This window comes from Myotis yumanensis, unplaced genomic scaffold (assembly GCF_028538775.1).
Source record: "Myotis yumanensis isolate MYYU_CA2020_CCGP unplaced genomic scaffold, mMyoYum1.0.hap1 SCAF_2, whole genome shotgun sequence".
Lineage (NCBI taxonomy): Eukaryota > Metazoa > Chordata > Mammalia > Chiroptera > Vespertilionidae > Myotis > Myotis yumanensis.
The window spans coordinates 188,183,848-188,207,469 of NW_027223753.1; the positions used below are offsets into that span (position 1 = coordinate 188,183,848).

At 39.5% G+C, this 23,622-nt stretch overlaps 1 protein-coding gene and 1 pseudogene across 1 annotated transcript in view; one reads left to right on the forward strand and one right to left on the reverse strand.

The window, feature by feature from the left end:
- The window catches only part of LOC139002680 (EGF-like and EMI domain-containing protein 1), a 405,160-nt gene that overhangs the window by 279,670 nt on the left and 101,868 nt on the right, over positions 1-23,622 (reverse strand). The gene's annotated exons all lie outside the window — the stretch shown is intronic.
- LOC139004120 (dynein light chain Tctex-type 1 pseudogene) lies at positions 115-484 on the forward strand (annotated as a pseudogene).

Genomic DNA, 23,622 nt, shown 5'->3' on the forward strand with positions numbered 1-23,622 from the left:
GAAGGGCCTCCTCTAAATAATTAACTTTTGGATAAGATTGTAAAGAGAAATCCAATTTGTAGAAGCATTGCATTCCAGCAAGAGGAAGTCTAACAACAATAACAAAAGGTAGGGATGGAAGACTACCAGAGTGCGGGAGAGACCACTTTTGCTGTTGACGAAGTGAGCAACATTGTGAAAGAGGCTATAGAAAGTGCCATCGGTGGCAACGCCTATCAGGACAGCAAAGTCAATCAGTGGACCACAAATGTCGTAGAACAAACTTTAAGCCAACTCACCAAGCTGGGAAAACCATTCAAATACATTGTGACCCGTATAATTACGCAGAACACACGGCGAGGTCTTGCCTCTGGGACAGCTCTACTGAAGGGAGCTGCACCGTGCGATGGGAGAACAAGACCATGTACTGCATCGTCAGCGCCTTCGGACTGTCCATCTGACTGACCTCCTCATCCCCCCAGGCTCTTTCTCCTCTGTCTCAACATTTCTCCGATCTTCTAACCACCAGCCATACATTCAGTGAACAGCTTTCCCACTCTTTGTTTTCTGTGGCACTCTCAACATGCAGAGAAAAACCCAAATGACCACACTGTCCTGTGATCAGCACACCCTCAATCACGGATCGTTCTTGGGCAGTCGGAACCTGGACTGCCACGTGACCACACTCTGAATATCTCTGTTCAAAGGTGCTAAACACTCAACCTGCTAGTGTGAACCTTTCTCTACTCTGAAATCATTCAAACACACTAATTTTTCCATACTTTGTTAAAAAAAAAAGGTAGGAGTATACTAGGACAGTATTGTTTATACAAAGTGTGGTCTACAGATAACACGCTAAAATCTTGGGGTGCCTGCTGGGGTAGATTTGCCAAAAGGTTAGTCAAGTTTAAGTTTCTGGGATACCTGCTGTGACATCTTACCTAATTTTATACTTGTAAGTTTGAGTTATTTTCCTTCAGAGGAACCCTCCCAAAATGATAGCAGAAGTTGTCAATAAGTCTTATAAAAATGATGTCTTGGAGGGAAAGAGTGGGTTACATCATATCTAAAGTAAGTCATAGGGTTGAGGAAGAGTTTTGTAAGATTGAAAAGACTTGAGCTTGTTATAAATAGTGAGGAATGAGCCAGCAGGGCAATGTAGTCCTTTCCACTTGTTTGTTTTGAATCCTTAAATAGGTTATATGAGGCTCATTTTCCTCAACTATAAAATGAAGATAACAATACCTATCTTACATGGTTGTTGTACCAGTTATTGTCAATATAAAGAGAGTGTCTAGACAAATACATGGTGGTCACTCAATAAATAAATGTTGCTAAATATTACTATCATTACAACAAACATACAAGCTAAGAATGCATGGGGAACTGAGGCAACAAAAGCTGAAATGACCTTCCCAGGGTCATCCAGATATCATATCCAGCAGGCCAGTGCCAGGTTGCACTCTGTTGACCATGACAAGAACTCCTTCCTTGAGCAAACTTTAGTCGGGCTCATCTGAGCCCTCTTTCCAAGCAGGTCTCAACCTGGCCCTTGTCCTGTTGAGTCCAGTTTCTTTTGTTTTGTTGTGTTTTTTTTTTTTTTAATATATTTTATTGATTTTTTTACAGAGAAGAAGGGAGAGAGATAGAGAGTTAGAAACATCGATGAGAGAGAAACATCGATCAGCTGCCTCCTGCACATCTCCCACTGGGGATGTGCCCGCAACCCACGTACATGCCCTTGACCGGAATCGAACCTGGGACCTTTCAGTCCCCAGGCCGACGCTCTATCCACTGAGCCAAGCTGCTTTCGGCTTGTTGTGTTTTTTATTGATTTTTAGAGAGAGGGAGAGGGATGTGAGAGGGAAACATCAATTGGCTGCCTCCTACATGCTCCCTACCAGGGATAGAGCCAGCAACCCTGCCAGGTGCCCTGACTAGGAATAGAACCCCAACCCTTCAGTGCACGGGACAACGCCCAACCAAATGAGTCATACTAGCCAGCCAGGGCGGTTGAATCCAGTTTTAACAAATAATTCTGTTAAGCCAGTTTATAAAGAATCCATCCACCCTTAACATCTAAGTCCTTGACTTGTCTTTTGCAAGAATTCTGTTAAGCCAGTTTAACAAGAATCCCCTACCCTTGATATCTAATCAAATTCCTCTTAGTAATTTTTCATCCATTGACTCCCTGACTGTGCTCATTGGCTGTAAAACCCGAGCTGTCTTTGCTGTATTCAGAGTCGGGTTCAATCTCTCTAACCTACTGCAATCGCAATAGTCTTGAATAAAATCTTCCTTGCTATTTTTAGCAAGTGTCTGGAACAATTCTTTTCTTTTACAATCACTGTGCCATATTACCTATGAAACATGATGAAGCAGCAACTTAGTTGTAATGCCATTAAACTCAGTTAGAAATGCAGCATAACACCATAGTTAAGGGCAAGGCCAGGCTTTCTCTGTTGGGGTGAATGAGGCTCTGCTACCTCCTGCATCCGTGATTTTAGGAAAGTTTCCTACATTCACTGCTTTGCTAGCCTCATCTATAAAAAAGGATATAATAACAATAGTATTTACTTTAAAAGTAGTTTTGTGTGTGTGTGTGTGTGTGTGTGTGTGTGAAAATTTCATGTAAGCAGAAGATAGGAAGGTACTGAATATTGCTATCTATTTTAAAGTTTTTATTGAGTAAGAAATCCACTGTTGTATATTAAGTAGAGCAAACCCTAATTACCCTATTTATTCTGCAAAATATCCTCTACTCCCAGCACCTCCAAGTCCCCATTATTCTGCTATGTATTTTTTCTGTAGTATTTATCACCTAGCATGCTATATGATTTACTCATGCATTAGGCTTATTGGTTTGCTTGGGTTTTTGCCTCTTTTTCTAATTTCCCAGAGGAAGAATTTATTGCCCCTGGCCCATGGGAAGAACTCAAGCAATATTTGTTGATTGGATTAATAAAATATTAGCTCTGAAGGAAAAGCTGGTAAGGAAAAAGATAGAGGAAGTTAGTGGAGCTTCAGAAAAATAGTTGGTGGCGTCAGGGCCAAAGCAGGTTCCTTCATATGCCTAATTTTCTTTCAAATTATTGACTTTCTTCTCTCCAGACTGAGAAGTGTCAGGTATAGTGTTATTTTCTTACTGGAAAGTAGAATGAAGAGTGGACCAAAGAAAGAAGAGAAAGGAGGAGGTAGAAAGGTTTATCTGAGGAAGAATAAGAGAATACTGCTAAACCAGAATCTGCATTGTAACAAGATACCTAGGAGATTTGGATACATATTAAAGCTTGAGAATCCTGGTGAAAAATAGCATTTCTCCAAGGTTGGATTGCTGACAGCAGAATCACCCTAGTGCAGTGATGGTGAAACTTTTGAGCTCGGCATGTCAGCATTTTGAGAAACCCTAACTTAACTCTGGTGCTGTGTCACATATAGAAATTTTTTGATATTTGCAACCATAGTAAAACAAAGACTTATATTTTTGATATTTATTTTATATATTTAAATGCCATTTAACAAAAAAAATCAACCAAAAAAATGAGTTTGCGTGTCACCTCTGACACGCATGTCATAGGTTCGCCATCCCTGCTAGTGGGACACTTGATAAACATTCAGATGCGTGGGACTACCTTGACCTCACCTAATGAGAATCTGTGAATATGGAGCCAGGGATCACCATTAACCAATAGCCCAGGTGATACTCATACACAATAACATTTGAGAACCACCATTCAATATAATTAAGCATCTGAGATTTAGATCTTGGCGAGTTAGATGGAGCAAAAGAGACAAAAGAGACTATGTGGGTTTTTGTTTGTTTGTTTTAACCCTTACTCAAGAATATGCCCATTGATTTCATTGATATTAGAGAGAAGGGAAGCGGGGACGGGGAGGGGGGCCCAGGGAGGGAGAGGGGAGGAGAGAGGGGGGGGAGAGAGAGAGAGAATCCATTGGCTTCCTCCCACATATGAACCCCAAACCCAGGTATGTGTCCTGAGCGGGACCCCAACCGACAACTTTTCGGAATATGGAATGATGCTCCAACCAACTGAGCCACACTGGCCAGGGCAGGCTATGAGTTTTAAAACAAAATATTGAATATTGGAATATTGCTCTCAAAGTTCTAGAGAGCTGGGCCAAATTAGAGCTAATTATCAAAAACAGGCAACTAAGCAGAGGTTAGCTTCAGGGAAAGATGGTTCACTGGATCACTTAGAATCAGTTTTTCCCAGTAGTTGACAAAAAGGGTTCCCACGGGAGCTATACAGGCAGTTTTTAAACAGACGACCTGGGAGATAGGGCCACCGAAGGAAAGCTTCCAGTGACCAGTTATATTTATCTTCCTGCCTTAGGCACTCTCCAATTATAAGCACTAGAGATGGGAGTTGGCCTCCCTGGTGGAAAAGAAGGCACAAGAGTAGAGGAATGCCTCTCTATGCTTTATTATAAAGGAACAGATCTTAGAAAAATTTGTGAGCAACAACCCACAAACAACATAAAAAAGAAAAAGATTGTAAGCCGGCGGTATGACATTTAAACTGGCATCAACATTTTAAGAGTGGAAGAATATAACAATGAGGAAAAATAAAGAAAAAATTATTCCCTGGCTGGTGTGGGTCAGGTGTTATCCCATGCACCTACAGATTGCTGGTTTGATTCCAGTTCAGGGCACATGTCTGAGGTATCAGGCTCGATCCCCAGTAAGAGGGGGGCCATGCAGGAGGCAGCCAATCATTGTTTTGCTCTCACATCAATGATTCTCTCTCTCTTCCTCTCTTTTTAAAAATCAATAAAATATTTTAAACAACATAAAATAAGGAAAAATAGACATTCTACACGCTTATTACTCACAGTGTGGTCCATGAACTAGCAGCATCAGCTTCCTCTGGGAGCTTGTTAGGAATGAAAACTCTTAGGCTCCGACTTAAATACCCCTCAGAAGGGATCTACAGCCTAACAAGATCCCCAGGTGATCTGTGGTCACACTAATATTCCAGAAGCACTGAGCCACATCCGAAGTTCTCAAAGTTGGCCTGTACGTTAAAATCACATGAGAAGCTTTTAAACTTGGGATGCCCAAACCCTCCAGACCCTCTTTAACAGGATTTTCCAGGCATCCGAATTTTTAAAGCTCTCTATGTATAGCCAAGGTTGAAGACCACTTCTGTAGTTCTAAAGTTACAGTACAGGTATAAGACTTGGGCCTTTTTCAAAGAAGGTGGCCTCTGACTTTTTTTTTTAATTAAGCCATAGCATTCTATATACCACAAAACTTAAGGTACCAGCAGATGAACAGAAATCTGGATGATGGGTTAGTGAATCACTGATAAGTACATGGAAAGCACCATATAGAGATACGTAGTTAATGGCTAATAGAGAGGTGTGCTCTCCTCCTCCTGCCCAATGCATGGAACCCGTCAGATGCTCATCAATTCAGGTAATCCTCTGAGAATAAGTAGAAAAGCCTGAAGAAATCTAAAATGCTACTCTAATGGCTTAAGTATTTGTGAGGACAAGTGGTATTTGCATCTCTTCTTCTAGTTAAAGGTCATGACATTATAAGAGAACTGAGGATTTGAGATATGAATGTGTTTTAATAATCAGATAATCTGGGTCTAAGGTGAAAGGTCTTTGTTCAGATCCACAATACATGTTTTAACTACTTGTGCAATAAACAGACACTGACTTTTACATGCTGGAAAGCATGATTTAAATATGTGAATTCTTCATAAACTCTACACTATGCTGTATACCTGAGACCAATAGAAAATAATATTGCGTGTGAACTGTAATAGAAAAACAAAAAAACAAAAATATAAATATTTGAATTCTTATGGTAATTCTAGTGTGTTCTTATAATAAAAGCAATTTAAAATTCAAAGGAATGAGATCACAAAGTAGAGATATAGTAGGATCATTTAAACTGAAAGGTAGAAGACTAATACAATGCTGAAATAAAACTATACAATTAGATGTTATGAAAGGCAGTACACATATCAGTAACCTAAAAAAAAAACCACTTGGGGGAGGAACTCCATTCTGGAAAGGTGGTCAGATACAATCTTTAAAACTAAAAACAAGACAATGAAAATTTACAGAATAATCAGTGAAATTAAGTTAAAACTCAATACCATTAGTAAACTGACACTGGTTTCCCTAGCACTTCAGAGAGGACTCGTGTTTCAATACAGTAATAAGAAGAAAGGGTGCCTTTTGTAAAATGCTATGACATGCAGAAGACAGACACTGAAATCTGCAAACCTGAGGGGAGGGCATGGAGGAAGCACATGGATAAGAATAAGCAGAGAAAAAGAAGAGATCTGGTACATAAAAGGTTTGGATAGAATCCATCATTTATTGAATTATTCAACAAAAATGTATTGAGCAGCTGTTTCCCAGACACTGTACTATACAAGGCTACAGGCAGTTGAAGGATGGTGAACCAGGCATTTGTGTCAATGTTGTTTTCCTAACAGGGAAGAGAAAAATGAACTCAGACATGATGCCAACTAGAGAAAGACTTCAAATAGCTAGATGTTTTCATCCGGCTAAGAGTAGAGAAGCTGATAAATGCTTTACTTGCCTAGCTGACAAATCCGGAATTAGAAAAAACAAATGAGACATATACCTCTCACAACATCATTGTGACCCCATGGTTGATAAAGGAAATAAAGGAGAGAAAATGATAATGAGGCAGGATAGTAAAAAGCTAGAAAATTCTCTTGGCAAGTGGAATGGGGAAACTGAGACTGATATCTAAACAGATGGCCAAGCAATTTACAGCCAGATAATAAATATCAAGGTCTTATCTTCCCTAACCATGGACACTTAGGAGCAAATGGTTTACACATCCCAGACCTTGCAGGGGCAAACCTGCCTTGGTCCCTTTTTGGTAACATTCTTTGAAGGTGAAACTGACTAGAAAATGACCCTGATTCCTCTCTATATGCTCATTTTGATGAATCGGCATACTAAAAGGCACACCTGGGAAGCTGATGGATATTCTATTGAGATCCTCCCCTTAGACCTCCCTTACAATTCCCACCTTCAGAAAACATAAAAACCCTTAAGACAAAGGCCTCAGCGCATTATCTCTGGAGCACGCCTGTGCCCTCACATCCTTCTCTCCTCAGGTATGTATATTTTCATTCTCTCTCTTAAGCTCTAAAGGTTCCCAGGAGACTTGCAAGCAGGGGAGCATCAGGTAGTGGCAGCTTGTCCCAGGCTAACCCCCCAACCTGTCTCCAATGGTCCTCCTTTTGCCTCTGCAACTTGTTTCCTGAGTCCATGCAGCCCAGCTGACTCACCTCTACCTCTGTAATTTTCTTTCTAAAGGGCAAAGGCAGCTCTGATCTTGCCTCTTTTATCTTAAGACAAAAAACACTTCCTTGTTTTACTGTCTTCAGCATTATTAAACATGCACTCAAAATCACCTGGCCTTGCTCAGTCAGTGTGGCTCAGTGGTTGAACATCAACCTATGAATCAGGAGGTCACCAGTTTGATTCCCTGCCCAGGGCACATGCCCAGGTGTGGGCTCAATCCCTACTAGGGGTATGCAGGAGGCAGCCAATCAATGTTTCTCTCTCATTGATGTTTCTATCTCTCTATCCCTCTCCCTTCTTCTCTAAAATCAATAAAAATATTTTTTAAATCACCTGGACTCATATCTTGAAATATTTCCTGCATGACTGTGCTAGGGCAAGGCAGCCTCAGTCCTGGTCCTTTTCCACTGACAATAACACCATTTTGTAGGATAATAAGTATATAACAACTATGATACTCATAAGTCCCCAAATTAAGGAAAGTAAAATTCAAAGACCTCAGAGGAAGAGTAAGGGAAAAGTTATAAAGGGAAACATTCAAGATTTTCCATATCAGACCTTAAGTAATAATGGGTGTTTTCCTATGAGGAGATTATGTTCACTCCACAAAACTAGTAAGAACATGTATATGATAAGAAATTCAACACAGGGATTAAAATGCTGAAATTACATAACTAAAATTAAATGAAGAAAAAGACAACTACCTAGGAAAAAATAGCACATCTATAATAATAAAAGTGTAACATGCTAATTAGACAGGAAAGCTGAAGGAGCTTCCAAACATCATCATTCTGGATGAAGCTGCAGTGGCGGGGGCCCAGGCAGAAAACGTTAGGGGCGATCAGGCAGGCAGGCAAGTGGTTAGGGGTGATCAAGTAGGCAGGCAAGCAGTTAGGCGAGCAGTTAGGGATGATCAGGCAGGCAGGCAGAGTTGTTAGGGGCAATCAGGCAGGAAGGCGAATGGTCAGGGGCGATCAGGCAGGCATGCAGAATGGTTAGGGGTGATGAGGCAGGCAGACGAGTGGTGAGGGGTGATCAGTCAGGCAAGTGGTTAGGAGCCAGGGGTCCAGGATTGCAAGAGGGATGTCCGACTGCCGATTTAGGCCCGATCCTGCAGGAATCCCTGCAGGATCGGGCCTAAACTGGCAGTCGAACATTCCCCGAGGGGTCCCAGATTGCGAGAGGGTGCAGGCCTGGCTGAGGGACCCCCCCCCGCCCCCCGCATGAATTTTGTGCACCAGGCCTCTAGTAGGATATAATGTACAATAATGAACAGGTAAAAAAAGCAACAGGAAACAAGTGGTTGCTTCTGGATTCTGTACATTGCAATCAAACTGTCTTTAACATCCAAAGATGGTAAGTCATTGTGATATTGTGAATAGAACTCCTAAATGCCTTGTAATTGCTTGAATGATAAGAGTGAGAAGAGCATCTTTGGTTATTCACAATAAGACCCTACAACCATACCTGAGTTTATCCTAATGAGGTGACTATTGGAGGATAGAGACTGGTTGCCAGAGATACCAAGCATTGATTAGAGAGTTGGAACTTTCATTTTTCTTAATTCTTTTATTATTCTTTTTTAAAGTATGTTTTATTGATTTTATTTATTTATTTTTTTACCCGCCCCTCCCCCCCCCCCCCAACCAGGCTTTCACCACCTCATTGTCCGTGTCCATGGGTTATGCTTATTTATTTATTTATTTATTTATTTATTTATAGTCTTTGGTTGCTTACCTCCCGTGCCTTCCTTCTGAGATTCTGCACTCTGTTCAATGCTTCCATATCTCTGGATCGTCTCTGTTCATCAGTTTCTTTTGTTAATTATATTCCACATATGCGTGAAATCATGTGATACTTGTCTTTCTCTGACTGCTTATTTCACTCAGCCTGATACTCTCCAGGTCACTCCATGCTACCTCAAAGGGTAAGAGATTGTTCTTTTTTACTGCTGCACAGTATTCCATGGTATAAATGTACTACAGCTGTTTTAGCCACTCATCTACTGATGGGCACTTAAGCCCAAGGTGCTTTGTTTTGTTTTTGTGGGGTTTTTTTTGTTTTATTGCTTAAAGTATTACAAAGAGTATTACATATGTCTCCTTTTTCTCCCCGCCCTTAATTGATTTTAGAGAGAAAGGAATGGAGAGGGATAGAGAGATAGAGACATCGACTAGAAAGAAACATCTTATCAGCTGCCTCTGGCATGTCCCTACTTGAATGGAGCCCACATCTTGGGCATATGCTCTGAACAGGAATGGAACCGATGACCTCTTGGTTCATAGGTTGACACTCAACCACTGAGCCATATTGGCCGGGCAGAGGATTGTGACTTTTAGCCCCACCACCCAATATCAGGGATGGGGAGAGGAATTAGAAATTAAGTTCAATCACCAATAGCCAATGATTTAATCAATCATGCCTACATAGTAAGACCTCCACTAAAAAAAAAGAATTAACAAAAGGGTTCAGAGAGCTTCCAAGTTGGTAAACACATGGATGTACTGGGAGCTTGCACATGCAAATGGGCATGAAAGCTCTGCACCGCTTCCCACCTATCTTGCCCTATGCATCTCTTCCATTTGGCTGCTCCTGAACTGTGTCCTTTACCACAAACTGATAATAGTAAGTAAAGCATTTTCCTGAATTTGTGAGCTGTTCAATTAAGTCATCAATCTCAGGATGGGGTAGGGGAATCCCCAATTTATAGCTGGTTGATCAGAAATACAGGTAACAAGCTGTGACCCAAGATTTGGTTTAAAGTGAGGGGCAGCCTTGTGAGATTAGTCCTTAACCTGGAGATTCTGCACTATCTCTGGGTAGTGTCAGAATTAAATTGTAGGACATCCAGTTGATGTTCAAAGAGTTAGTTAATTGACTAGTCTTGGGAAATCCTCCATGTATTTGGTGTCAGCAGAGTTGTGAGTGCAAAAAGAGGTGTATTTTGTTTTGTTTTAGTAATGCACATAATAAAAATTCCTAAATACTCACTATCCCTAAACCCCTCTTCCTTGAGAAGGTATAGACACATATTTCTCTGAATTTGCTATGATTTCTACTCTACTCTCTTAGAAAAAGATAAATAAGAGCCTATTACACTTATTTATAAGATGTACCTTCATCCAAAATGGTAATAAAATTAAGAAAAATATTTTTAATTATCTATATTTTGATTAATCTGACAAGACCCAATCTACCATAAGTTGCTGCTGCTGCTGTTTTAGTGTGTGTGTTTTTCTCCCAATAGACTTTAGAAAATATTTTGGGAAATGGTTAGAATGAAGTTACCATAAAACAGTGATTCTCAACCTTGGCTGCACATTAGAATCACCTGGGAATCTTTTTAAAATCCTGATTTCTGGGCCTCATCCTCCGGAAATTCTGTTTCTTTGTTATGGGATGGGGCCACAACATTAGTAACAAAGAAACAGAATTTCCGGAGGATGAGGCCCAGAAATCAGGATTTTTAAAAGATTCCCAGGTGATTCTAATGTGCTGCCAAGGTTGAGAACCACTGCCATAAAAGATGGATGTAACCTGGCATTTTAAATTTAGGTTCAACTAAAATACAAAAATGGATTGAACTTATATTAACTTCTAAAGGTAGTCTAGGCAGAGTGGGTTTCTACAGCTTTCATTTAAAAGGAATAACACATTGAGTTGTCATTTCTCAAAATTATTTACTTAGCTGTCTGTGGCCATTCAATTAATTTGTCAATATACATTGAGCCATCTCAATTTCAATATGCTTTAAAAAGTGACATTTATATTCAGAGTAAAATGTCAATAATGGTAAAATATTTTGAAAATTGTTCTCTGAAATATGTAAATATCCTCTCACAGGAGCAGTAAGTAAAATATCAATTTTCAGACTCTTTGAACCAATTCTGGAAATGCAGATCACTTGGAATTGATCACTTTCTGATATAAAGTCATAAATAATATTCTGTAATGGTTTGACTTCAGAAATGTCTATTGTCATTTGGAATATTGTTCAATCTTACTTTGAACCATCTACTCAAAAATCCCCAAAATGATTAATCTAAACTTCAAAGTTGACCAATTTTTTGAACAAAATTCACATTGAGTTTATTTGTATTAATAATTGTATTATCTGCTAAGTAAATATCAACTAATTTAAACTTTTTTTGAACAAAATTCACATTGAGTTTTTTTGTATTAATAATTGTGTTAACTGCTAAGTAAATATCAACTAATTTAAACTATTTCCATGTTACTGTCAAGATGAACGTGTATATAAATGTAAATAAAGTTTTCTGGAGAAAATAAGATCCTCAAAAATATCTAAAATGGGGGGGGGGAATGACATCATACATGTAAAGTTTATTTTAGAATCCACATCAGCTGCTGTTCTGAACTGTTGTAACCTCATGTTTACAGCAAATCATGAATATTGTAAAATTAAGTTTTCAAACCCAATTGAAACTTTTTTCTTTATTAAGATATTACATATGTGTCCTTATCCCCCCATTGTCCCCCCACCCCCCCCCACTCATGCCCTCACCACCCCCCTAGTGTCTGTGTCCATTGGTTATGCTTACATGCATGCATACAAGTCCTTTGGTTGATCTCTCCCCCTCCCCCCACCCTCCCCTGCCTTCCCTCTGAGGTTTGACGGTCTAATCTATGCTTCTCTGTCTCTGGATCTGTTTTTGTTGTTCATTATATTCCACAAATGAGTGACATTTATCTTTCTCTGACTGACTTATTTCACTTAGCATAATGCTCTCCAGGTCCATCCATGCTGTTGCAAATGATAGGAGTTCCTTCCTTTTTACAGCAGCGTAGTATTCCATTGTGTAGATGTACCAGTTTTCTAATCCACTTATCTGCTGATGGGCACTTAGGCTGTTTCCAAATCTTAGCTATTGTAAATTGTGCCGCTATGAACATAGGGGTGCATATATCCTTTCTAATTGGTGTTTCTAGTTTTTTGGGATATGTTCCTAGAAGTGGAATCACTGGGTCAAATGGGAGTTCCATTTTTAGTTTTTTGAGGAAACTCCATACTGTTCTCCACAGTGGCTGCACCAGTCTGCATTCCCACCATCAGTACAGGAGGGTTCCTTTTTCTTTGTATCCTTCCCAGCACTTGTCATTTGTTGATTTGTTGATGATAGCCATTTTGACAGGTGTGAGATGGTGCCTCGTTGTCATTTTGATTTGCATCTCTCGGATGATTAGTGACTTTGAGCACGTTTTCATATGTCTCTTGGCCTTCATATGTTTAAAAAAAAATAATGAAACCTCATGTATCCCATCCCTAGATTTTTTAAACTGATGGTGGATAATTCAACTGTTCTCAAGTGACAAATCAAATACACTTTGACAGCAAACTTTGTTTTCCTGATTAAAAAACATTAAGCAACTAGAAACACTTTTTTTAGTTTCCTCAAAAAACAGCAGCTCACAACCACTATTCCTTTCTTTACACTTCCCCCTTAAACCCTTTATGAGAAAAAGAGCATTGCAAGAACAATAAGTACGGTATGGGCACTGAATGAAGGAGATTAGGGGACTTGGTAAGTGGGACACCTGCTATTCAGCTCTAACCAACTGTTTCCTAGCAGCACTTTGGGAACAAAGTTGTCAAATCCTCTGATTAAAAATAAAATCCCTGTTGTTATGTGGATTCTTCTGAAATGTAAATGTTTGCTACTGTAGGTCCTGGGCTCCCTGCCTTCTGGTGACTTAGTGAGCACTGCACTGCCGGGTCCTCCTGTGGCCGCCTGGGGCCATGTGACTGATTCTGCTCAATGACTTGTAAGCCAGATTTTCGTTGTGCAGATATGACCTTCCAAAGCTCTTTCCTCTCTGCTCTTTCCTCAGCAACTATTCATATTCCAGATAGTGGTAGCTTTATGGAGGCAGGTCCGGAGCAAAGACACTTCAGTGCTATTGTCCTCCCATGATGTCTATGCTACATGATTGAGAGTTAAAATGTTGTTATTGTAAACTCATGAGGTATGCGTGTGCATGTGCGTGTGTGTGTGCGCATGTGTGTGTGTGTGTGTGCATGTGTGTGTGTACTATAAAAAGTTTTTCCTGGCTGAGAGAGTCATTAACACAAATCCATACAGCAATGTGGGTCAGAATTTACCCATTGGCCATCACCTTGCTGTCCAAATCACATAGTTTGCTTAGTATGAGAGCGTATGTGCTTTGACTTTAATTAACAAAAGAATCTTAGATTGCTACATAGAATGAGTGATTGTGGCATTAATTAGTGAAGAATGAAGCGAAAGGAGGATGAAAAAGAGGTAAGAAAGGGAGACCAGGGAAACAGGCAAACACAGAATAGAACAAAGTGGTCACTGGATTCTAAGAGTCCAGTCTGTTCATAAGCGCTTGCGGGTACCCATCTTACTTTCCACGATCCTCTTCCCAAATATACTTAGAGCTTTTCTGAAGCCTTCTCATTGCACCCAGCTGCCCGGGTTTAAACCTTTCTGCCCCTCCTTCCCTTTACTAAATGTCCGGGTCTTCTGCCCTCTGAGAAAGGCAGTCAACTCTACAAAACCTTTACATTGGAGTTTAGGACTTACATGTGTATGGCTATTCATATATTCTCCATCTTTACACTACAGTGTTTTCACCTTTAAAATACGGTCTATATGCATAAATACTTAGCTTGAAGAAGTAGAAGTATTAGCTTAGTTGCAGAAGGTACGGATTCTGGAGCCAGACTACCTGAGTGCATAGGCTTATAGTGTGTGGCCCTGAGAAAGTAATGTTTTGTGACTTTGCCTCCATTTTCTCATCTGCAAATTAGGAATAATAAGAGTATCTATTCCATCAGGTTCTCTTATGTACTTAGTGCCTGGTATTTGGTAAGTGCCACATGAATTTTTGTTAAATAAATGTGCAAACACATAAGAAAATGGATACATGTTAGGAATATTAAGCTTCAGACTGCTGTGAAAGATTGGCCCAGAAAAGAGGGACTAGAATGACTTTTAACATCCTTCAAGTTCCGCGGTATCCTCCTTCATGCCTGGTATTCAACTTATTATTTTCAACAATAAAAGTCAGAATTTCATCTATGTGAATACTGCATCAAGCTTACACCTTTGGTGGCAAGAACTGGATGACTGATAGCCTTTTCCATTTACAACAGATAGGAAAGATTGTTTAACAGTAACATATCAGAAGAGAGAGAAAACCTATTCAGAAGCTAAACAAAACATCTGTCCCTTGCAATTGTCAGGCAGTATACTTAAAACATTTTAACCCAACTCCCCGAAAGCCTTGTTTTGTTGCCTAAACTCCAAAGGAAAAAAAAATGTGTCATTTCAATAAGTCTTTCCTCTTAACTTGGAAAGTGAGTTGGTCTTTCAGTTTATCTCTTTTTCTATAGTCAAGCATAAAGTTTAAGGGATGCCTTCCATCAAAGATGCTTCCTCATAAAACATCTTTCCCACTGTGTTCTGTATTCACGTGTTCTGCCATAAAAGTGAAGTACACGTTCATTCTTCCTACACCCTCAGTTGTATTTACAGACTTCTACTGAAAATCACCAACAAAAATAACAGAAGCATCTTTGCCCCTCACCCCTCCCCAACCCCCTTGGATATTTGCTGTGCTTGTTGTTCTTCTAAGACTGTGATAACCGATAAAGGGTGGTTCACAAGCCTATGCAATAAATCAGTGCTTCTAAATCCTGATGTCTCCTGGTTACCTCTTTTTTCAGCAGGGGATAGAGGGGCATACATACAAAACTTAGAGGAATGTTTGACGTTCCCAACAGATTTAGAAAACAGATTCTGTTTGACTTTTCTAAACTTAAGACTATATGGGGGGTAAATTCAAGAAACATATTTACAGGTAATGCAGGAAACAATTCTGAGACAACCTGTAGAAATTTCAGAATTGACAATTACTTCAGATTTTCAACAAGGAAACCTCTGAAGCAAATTGCAAACTAATACTCGGCATATTACATTCAATGCAGATGTCTTCTGTATCGGTCTGTCTGTGGATCTCACTTATCTCCTGCAATCAGCAGTTTCATTATGAAAGTTACTACTTTATATTGTTGCCTTCATTTCCTCCAGACTTGACCTTATTGGTATAGTCTGAGAGAATTGGTAGGCTCAAAAACCTATTCATCTTTCATCAAAACACTGTATTTAAAACTGAAAGCAATTCTGCGGCATAACTACTTCCAATCCTTATGATACCACAGTTCCTTCTTGTTGCTTTATGAAACAGATTTCCATTTGTTGTCTGAAATCTTTACAAATGCCTTTAATATATAAACTCTCCAGTGATAAAAAGCATGGGAAATACAGCTTTTTGTTGATAAAAACTAAACTACATAATCACCAATGTAGTTGTTTATTATGTCCATTCAAAATACCGTATGAAATATAAAAAAGCTAAAAATTTTAAGTTATTTTCTGTATTCATGCTAATCAATATCGAAATATAAGGAACTTTAAAGCTACCAATCAAAACTGAAATGACCCTCCCCCCAAAAAAACATTAAAATATTTTTGTTAGATTGATTAGCAGACTAGTGATAACTGGAGCTAGATGTCTCTCAGTTATATATGTTAGACAATATTTCACATTTCACATGTATATAAATAAAAGCCTCTTCTGCCTTAAATGCACTCACTCGTCCATTCCACATTTCATGGGACGGCCCTACTAATTCTTTCTCCTGACTGCAAATACATTCATTTTAATGGGAGGAGTTGGAAGCCCCATGGGAGATACTGAAATAATAGCAATTTTCCTTATAACAGAAGCAGATGTTTAAAGAAGTGATTCTAGAGGTATGCAGTGTTTGAATTCCTATATCACTATACTCCCTTTCCTTTTTAAAAATCTAACTAGTAAATTTGACTGTTTAAAGGGAGAGTCAGAAAAAACAGATAGAATGATTATAAAACTATTTGTACTTTTCTCTGGCCATTAAGCAATAGCCATTATACAGGCAAATGTTTCATTTTCCATTATATCTGTTTGCAAAGAAAAGCACCTGCAGGGCTCCATAGCATAATAAAGTGGCAGCATGACTCTGAGGCACACTCAGAGCCCTCATAAGCTACCGAGTGAGTTCAAGTCTTCTGGCCTATGGAGATCAGTGTATGCAGCCATCCTTGCCAATTCTGAGGCAAAACAGCAAGAATAACCACGAGAACCAGAAGAAAATCAACTATCAGCTGTCAGGAAAGCAAACGTAAGGAAAAAGGGCCACCAGTATTGCATATGAAGTACTTAATGCTGTCGAGAGTTCTAGACATGGAATAAGTGGGGCCCGATGAAACACAGGCAGGGAATCTGAAACATAGAAGATCTGAGGGTTCTTGGAATATCTGTAGTAAACAGAATTCATGCATTTGTTCAACATATTATTCAGTACCTACTATTGTACAGAACGCTGGGATGGCAAGATAAAACAGATGTGGTCTTAAACCTCAAAGAACTAACAGTGAGCTGAGAAAGTCAGCCTAGTAAAGGGACACTTAAAATATAGCCCAATAATAGCTATGATGAAAGAAAGTACAAAATGCTTTAGGAACCAAATCAGTTCAAACTGGGATGTCAGAAAACGCTTCCTAAGGGCTCAAGATGTTGTGAAGAAGAAAAATATATTATTTTTATAATACATGTTTATTTGTTTGCCACACAAAGATAGTAGAATTTAGTCAGACTGATACCCTTGTGAGTAGCTAGTTATTAATAATAGAAAGGAGCAAAGGGAAGGCCAGACATTATAACCATGGTCATTTGGGCAGCTTCACCAGGAAGCTGCAACTTTAGACTCCCTAGGGAGCCACCGGTCCATTCCCTGCAGATTACTGGGGGAAGGGACTGGACAAAGGGGGAGATGGGCACATGTGCAGTAAAGTCAGGGTGACTCAGGGAAGAAGTCTGTCAGTCAAATCTGGAAACAGAAATCACTACCAGAAGCTCCGTGGAACCATAAAAGACACACTCAGGAGGCAGACTCAGTGAGCACCAAAGCCCCATCGAAGCAAGTCTAGCCCCAGAGGGGTGTCTCCAGCACAGAAGTTCTCCCACCGCAGACACAGCTGATTCTCACAGCCAATTGACCTGGAGGTCAATTCCTCACAGTGACAACTACAACAATCAAGGCTTAACCACAACAAGACTGTGCACAAAGCCCACAAGGGGGTGCACCAAGAGTGTCTACCTTAGGTAATTGGGACACTTAGCACAGAAAGGCACTCTATCGACACAGCGAAGCATAAAAAAATGCCGAGACAAAGAAACAGGACACAAATGACAGAATTGGAGGAAAGCAAACTGTTGGATATAGAGTTCAAAACCACACTTTTAAGGTCTTTAAAGAACTGTTTAGAAGCCCTCGAAAAGACTGGTAAGACCGCCGATAAATGTAGTGAGATCCTCAAGAAATCTAATGAGACCCTCGATGTTGTGATAAAGGACCAACTAGAAATTAAGCATAAACTGACTGAAATAAAGAATATTATACAGACTCCCAACAGCAGACCAGAGGGTCGCAAGGATCAAGTCAAAGATTTGAAATACGAAGAAGCAAAAAACACCCAACCGGAAAAGCAAAATGAAAAAAGAATCCGAAAATATGAAGATAGTGTAAGGAGCCTCTGGGACAGCTTCAAGCGTACCAACATCCGAATTATAGGGGTGCCAGAAGATGAGAGAGAGCAAGATATTGAAAACCTATTTGAAGAAATAATGACAGAAAACTTCCCCTACCTGGTGAAAGGAATAGACTTCCAAGTCCAGGAAGCGCAGAGAACCCCAAACAAAAGGAATCCAAAGAGGACCACACCAAGACACATCATAATTAAAATGCCAAGAGCAAAAGACAAAGAGAGAATCCTAAAAGCAGCAAGAGAAAGAAAATCAGTTACCTACAAGGGAGTACCCATACGACTGTCAGCTGATTTCTCAACAGAAACTTTGCAGTCCAGAAGGGAATGGCAAGAAATATTCAAAGTGATGAATACCAAGAACCTACAACCAAGACTACTTTATCCAGCAAAGCTATCATTCAGAAGTGAAGGCCAGATAAAGAGCTTCACAGATAAGAAAAAGCTAAAGGAGTTCATCACCACCAAACCAGTATTATATGAAATGCTGAAAGGTATCCTTTAAGAAGAGGAAGAAGAAGAAAAAGGTAAAGATACAAATTATGAACAACAAATACACATCTATCAACAAGTGAATCTAAAAATCAAGTGAATAAATAATCTGATGAACTGGTGATTGTAATAGAATCAGGGACATAGAAAGGGAATGGACTGACTATTCTTGGGGGGGGGGAGAAAGGGGTGTGGGGGTGAGTGAAGAGATTAGACAACAATCGTGCACCTATGGATGAGGACAGTGGGTGGGGAGTGAGGGCAGAGGGTGGGGTTGGAACTGGGTGGAGGGGAGTTATGGTGGGAAAAAAGAGTAACTAATGTAATAATCTGAACAATAAAGATTTAATTAAAAAAATTTATCAAGAAGATAAAAAAAAAAAAAAGAAAAAAGAAATCACTACCAGCCCAAAATAATTTGGGGATACACAGTCCCCTAGACCAGGAGTGGGGGAACTTTTCTTCTGACAAGGGCCATTTGGATATCTATATCATTTGCAGGCCAAACAAAATGTTCAACTTAAAAATTAGCCTGCTATATTTAGTCAGATATTTAATTAACTCATCCCTAATGCCTTGGCAGGGCCAGACCAAATGATTTGGGGGGCCTTATACGGACCCTGAGCCGGAAGTTCCCCACCCCTGCCCCAGACATAGGAGCTCGCTCTCTTGGCTCTTGGCTCTCTTTATCTCTTGGTTCTCTTGTTTTGTCCCTGCCCGTGTTCCCTCCATGGCCATGGCCCCGTGAACCCCACTTTCAATGGACTGATGAACTGCATGGGGGACAAAGTAAGCTAGCCTGATGCTGGACTGGACTCAGCGGCAACATGGAAAGGAAACTCTGGACACTGACTTGCATCCTAGCCTTGCTGAAAACGAAATGGGACTTATTTCTTGGAGGGGCTGAGGGAAATGAGACGTTGGAAACTCGGGGGTGTAATGCCACAGAAATAAAGCTTTCTACAATACTTCCACCTCCCGTGGGGGCCTACAAAAATTCTTATTCCAGCAGCACCTCAACTATCCTACTCCCACCAGCAAATGGTGGGGACAAGGACCTTTCTCCACCTATAACAAGACCACCTGGGGCTGAGAGACAGGGCAATCTAGGTAAAGGAACCTGAGACATGAAAGTGAAAATACCCACAATTCATCTGGGAGCCTCTACAGATTTTGGTGTGTCTGGACACAGGATGGAAACAATCAAAAAAGAACCTTGTGAGATTATGAGGGCTAGGTTATGAAAAGTTTGACACACTAAGCCCGGTAGTTTGTATTTTATTCCATAGACTATGGGGAAACATTGAGAGAGTTTAGGCAGTGGTGTGATATGATTAGATTTGTGTTTAAGAGCAACTCTCCTGGCAGCCTCAGGAAGAACAGATGGAGGAAGGAGGGGATGATGTACAGAGTGATAAGTTAACAGGCTACTGCATGGAGAAGACTTGACAGCTCAGACCAAGGCATTGACAGCAATAGTAGAATGAGGGGACAGATTCATGACGTTTAGAAGACTGCATCAATAGAGCTTAGTGATGGATGATATGGGGGAAAGAATGAGCCTAGTATGGCTATTGGATTTCTTATTAGGATGTGTCATTCACCCACTTAGAATACCAGGAGGAGGAGCATGTGGGAAGGAGGAGAACAAATGATTGATTTAGAAGTCCCTGTGGGGTATTCAAAAAGTCTGCTACTGACCATTTAGATAGAGAGATTGGAGCCCAGAGAAGCAGTGTGGGTTATACATCCCTATGCACTGGATTTGTGTAAAGACCGAAAAAAGAATAGGAATACAAGAAGAGAATAGGGCCTTCAATGAAGCCAAGAAAAACAAGAGCATTTCAGGCAGACACTTGCGCCTGGCTTGCCTGGATATAGCTCTATTGTGAAACTTGCTCCAGACTCAAATCACTGAAGGGATTAAACATAGTTACCATATGATCCAACAATTCCTAAAATATACTAAAAAAAAGAAGAAAGAAAACATGCTCACACAAAAATTGCACATGAATATTCACAGTATCAATATTCATAAAAGGCAAAAGTTGAAATAATTCAATGTCCATGAACTGACCAAAGGTAAGTAAAATGTAGTGTTTCATACAATAAAATACAACATAAACTTGAAAACATTATGCTAAGTGAAAAAAGTCAGCCACTTATTATGTGAATCTATTTATAGGAAATGTCCAGAATAGGCAAGTCTATGGAAATAAAGTAGTTTATCCATTTTCAAAGGCTGGGGGGATCGAGAGAGTAAGGGATGCTAGATAAAGGGTTTAGGGTTTCTTTCTGGGGTGATAAAGTGTTCTAAAGTCGATTGTGGTAGTGACTGCAGGATTCTATGACTGTACTAAATGCCATTGAATTGTACAGTTTAGATGAGTGAATTGGAGGGTATGTGAATTGTACTTCAATAAAGCTGTTAAAAAATGGTATGAAAGCATACTTGAAAGCATAGATAAGATAAACGCAAGCACAAAGGCTTAAAAGTTATTACAATCTCTCTGAAAGTTTATCTAAAGAAAAGTAATCTTCTATGCATTTGAACAGACACTACAAGATAGGTGATAGGTAAATATTGGGGAAGAGGAACAAAGGAGTCTATTCAGTATAATATAGATTCGCCATCTGCTTGGAGAAAGCAAAATTCAGAGGGTTGGCAGGAGGCTACTTGGAAATGCATATAAGGAGTCCAGCAACATTTTCAAACAATTTAGGTAATTTCACATGTAGAGATAAAATATTTCAGAGGAAGGCCTTTGTTTTTTGTACATGATAATTTATGTGGAAAAATTCCACACTGAGCTACTATTAGTAGTAATTGTTTAAGCTCCACACTTCCTTGGCTACTATAAAGGCTGTTCTGAGAAGTGGAGAAAACAGGCATCAAATTCCAAATAGGCCTAATTTAAAAACTCATTTCTTAGGACTTCAGTAAGAAAAATAATAAAATACTTAACAGAGTAGCCACTCCAAAAAAAAAGTGATGTTGCGGGGTTGTTGTTGTTTTTTTTCCTTTTTTATTCTAGTAAGGCAGTATCATGGACTCCATCTGATTGTTTCTCCTGAAAGGGCCTTGCTCTTTCTATCTCCTAACTTGGCTCATGATCACCACCTGTCCACCTGCCCTCTCTCCCGCTCCACATTCTACACTTCTTACGGAGTCAATGACAGCATCAGTCCCATCTCAGTTTGGGGCCCACAACATCTCCTTTGCCAAACACCTACCACATACCCAGGTGGAACCTCACAATTTGGTGATCTCTAACATGTGTGTGTTTTATGTTTGTAGCCAGGACTTAAGTGGTCCCATGGCAGACAAGGTGCTTCCTATTCTCTATGATGCCCAGCATATTGCTGTGTGAAGTCACAGATTCTTATTAAACACCAGAGCAGGGCATAAGACAAAGTAATTTCAAATAATTATTAATGTCCCAAAATTATTTCCTGTATAAGTTAAAAATAATTTACATATGTAGTCTTGCTCTTGTCTTAATTAAAAAATTGTTGACCACTTGCTGTGTGCAGAGGTTTTGTTAAGTTCTGTGAATACATTATCTAATCTTAGCCTCTTAACAGTCCTACAAGGTGGTTATTCTTACTATCTTCACTTTGCAGATTAAAAAAAAAACACACAGAAGTGTGGTGTGTTTAAGTAATTTTTCCAAGTTCACAAGTATTTCCCTTCATTAAATACAGTACATTTGCTTGAACATTTGTTCTTTTACCTTCTAATATTGGCCAAAAGATTTTTCATAAAATACTGGAAGATACAATGACTTAGAGTCAGGAAGACCTGTGTTTAAATCCTAAGCTCTCAGAATCACAATTTACTCAAACACACAATGAGGCTAATAATACCTGATTCACAGAGGAATGAGAAATTAATACAATCAAAGGCTCCCAGACAGAGTAAGAAAATAATACTATTTCATTCTTAATCTACTTGAATTATTAATGTTTCCAGAAGCTTACCCTTATTTTTAGAAGGAAACATATCAGCAATTCCAGAGGGATAAAGTATTTTTAAGGATATTTGTGCAAATATGTATTTGCTACAGTCTTAAAATGTTAAGCTTTTCTTCAAAGAGACAATAAGGGCATTCCAATTATGCCATACTGTTCTTATTAAAGGCCAAGTTGAGGATTCTATCAGTCATATTACATATCACTCCTGATTTTCTCACAAATGAAGAGTGCTTCTCAATTTCTTCAGCAGTAACTCCAAAATGGGAACTTGAAAATGACACGGTAAAGGTACAGTATGTAAAATGTTGTGTGTTGGTCCTGGCCAGGTAGTTGAGTTGTTTAGAGTGTGGTCCTGATATACTAAGATTGCGGGTATAATTTCCAATCAGATGCAAAAATCAAGAGACAAATGCACTAATGAGTAGAACAACAGATATCTCTTTCTCTCTCTCTCTCTCTCTCTCTCTCTCTCTCTTTCTTCCTTTCTCTCTCTAAATTCAACAAATTTTTTAAAAAATTAAGAAAAATGTGTTGTGAGAGTGTAAGTGCCTGCATATGGGTGCGTGCTCAGCAGTGATAAAAGAGGCTTAGTATCCTGAAGGCTATTAAAATGTAAGTAAGCTACCTGAAAAGTCATCATCTGGAAATGCATTAATATATGGTATTGAAAGGATTAGTTTAGCAATTGACCACAAGCTCGTATGAGGGTGTTGAGAATGTGCGATGTGTACACAGGCACATGCCCAGCGCTTTGTGGGAGAAAGTGATATTAAAAAAGAAAAAGAAACAAGGTCTGGGGTGAGAAATACTATCTGAGAGGATTGTTGTCAGGAACAGTATAAAAATACGAAGAACCTGGAAAGAGGGGTAAAAAATGGACCTTCAGAGACATCTGCAGTACCAAACCCAATTTCTGCCCCTTTAATAACTGTACTCCAGATGACTCTCACATTAAGTGATACAACCCTGCATGGGAGAAGTAAAAGCAAAACTCCTGAGATCTAGCAGATTCTATGACTGCACATCTGGGTTCATATTACCTGATAGGCATAATTAGCTCAGAGTGTGGCTGGCTTCTTCCAGAAATCTTCAGGATTTCCCATGCACCATCAATGGATTTGACTGGCTATGTGAACAAAGACCATAGTCTACCATCAAGTCCTTGGCCCTGCTAAGGGCCTTAGACACTCAGACACTTAAATCTTGAGACCAAATACTA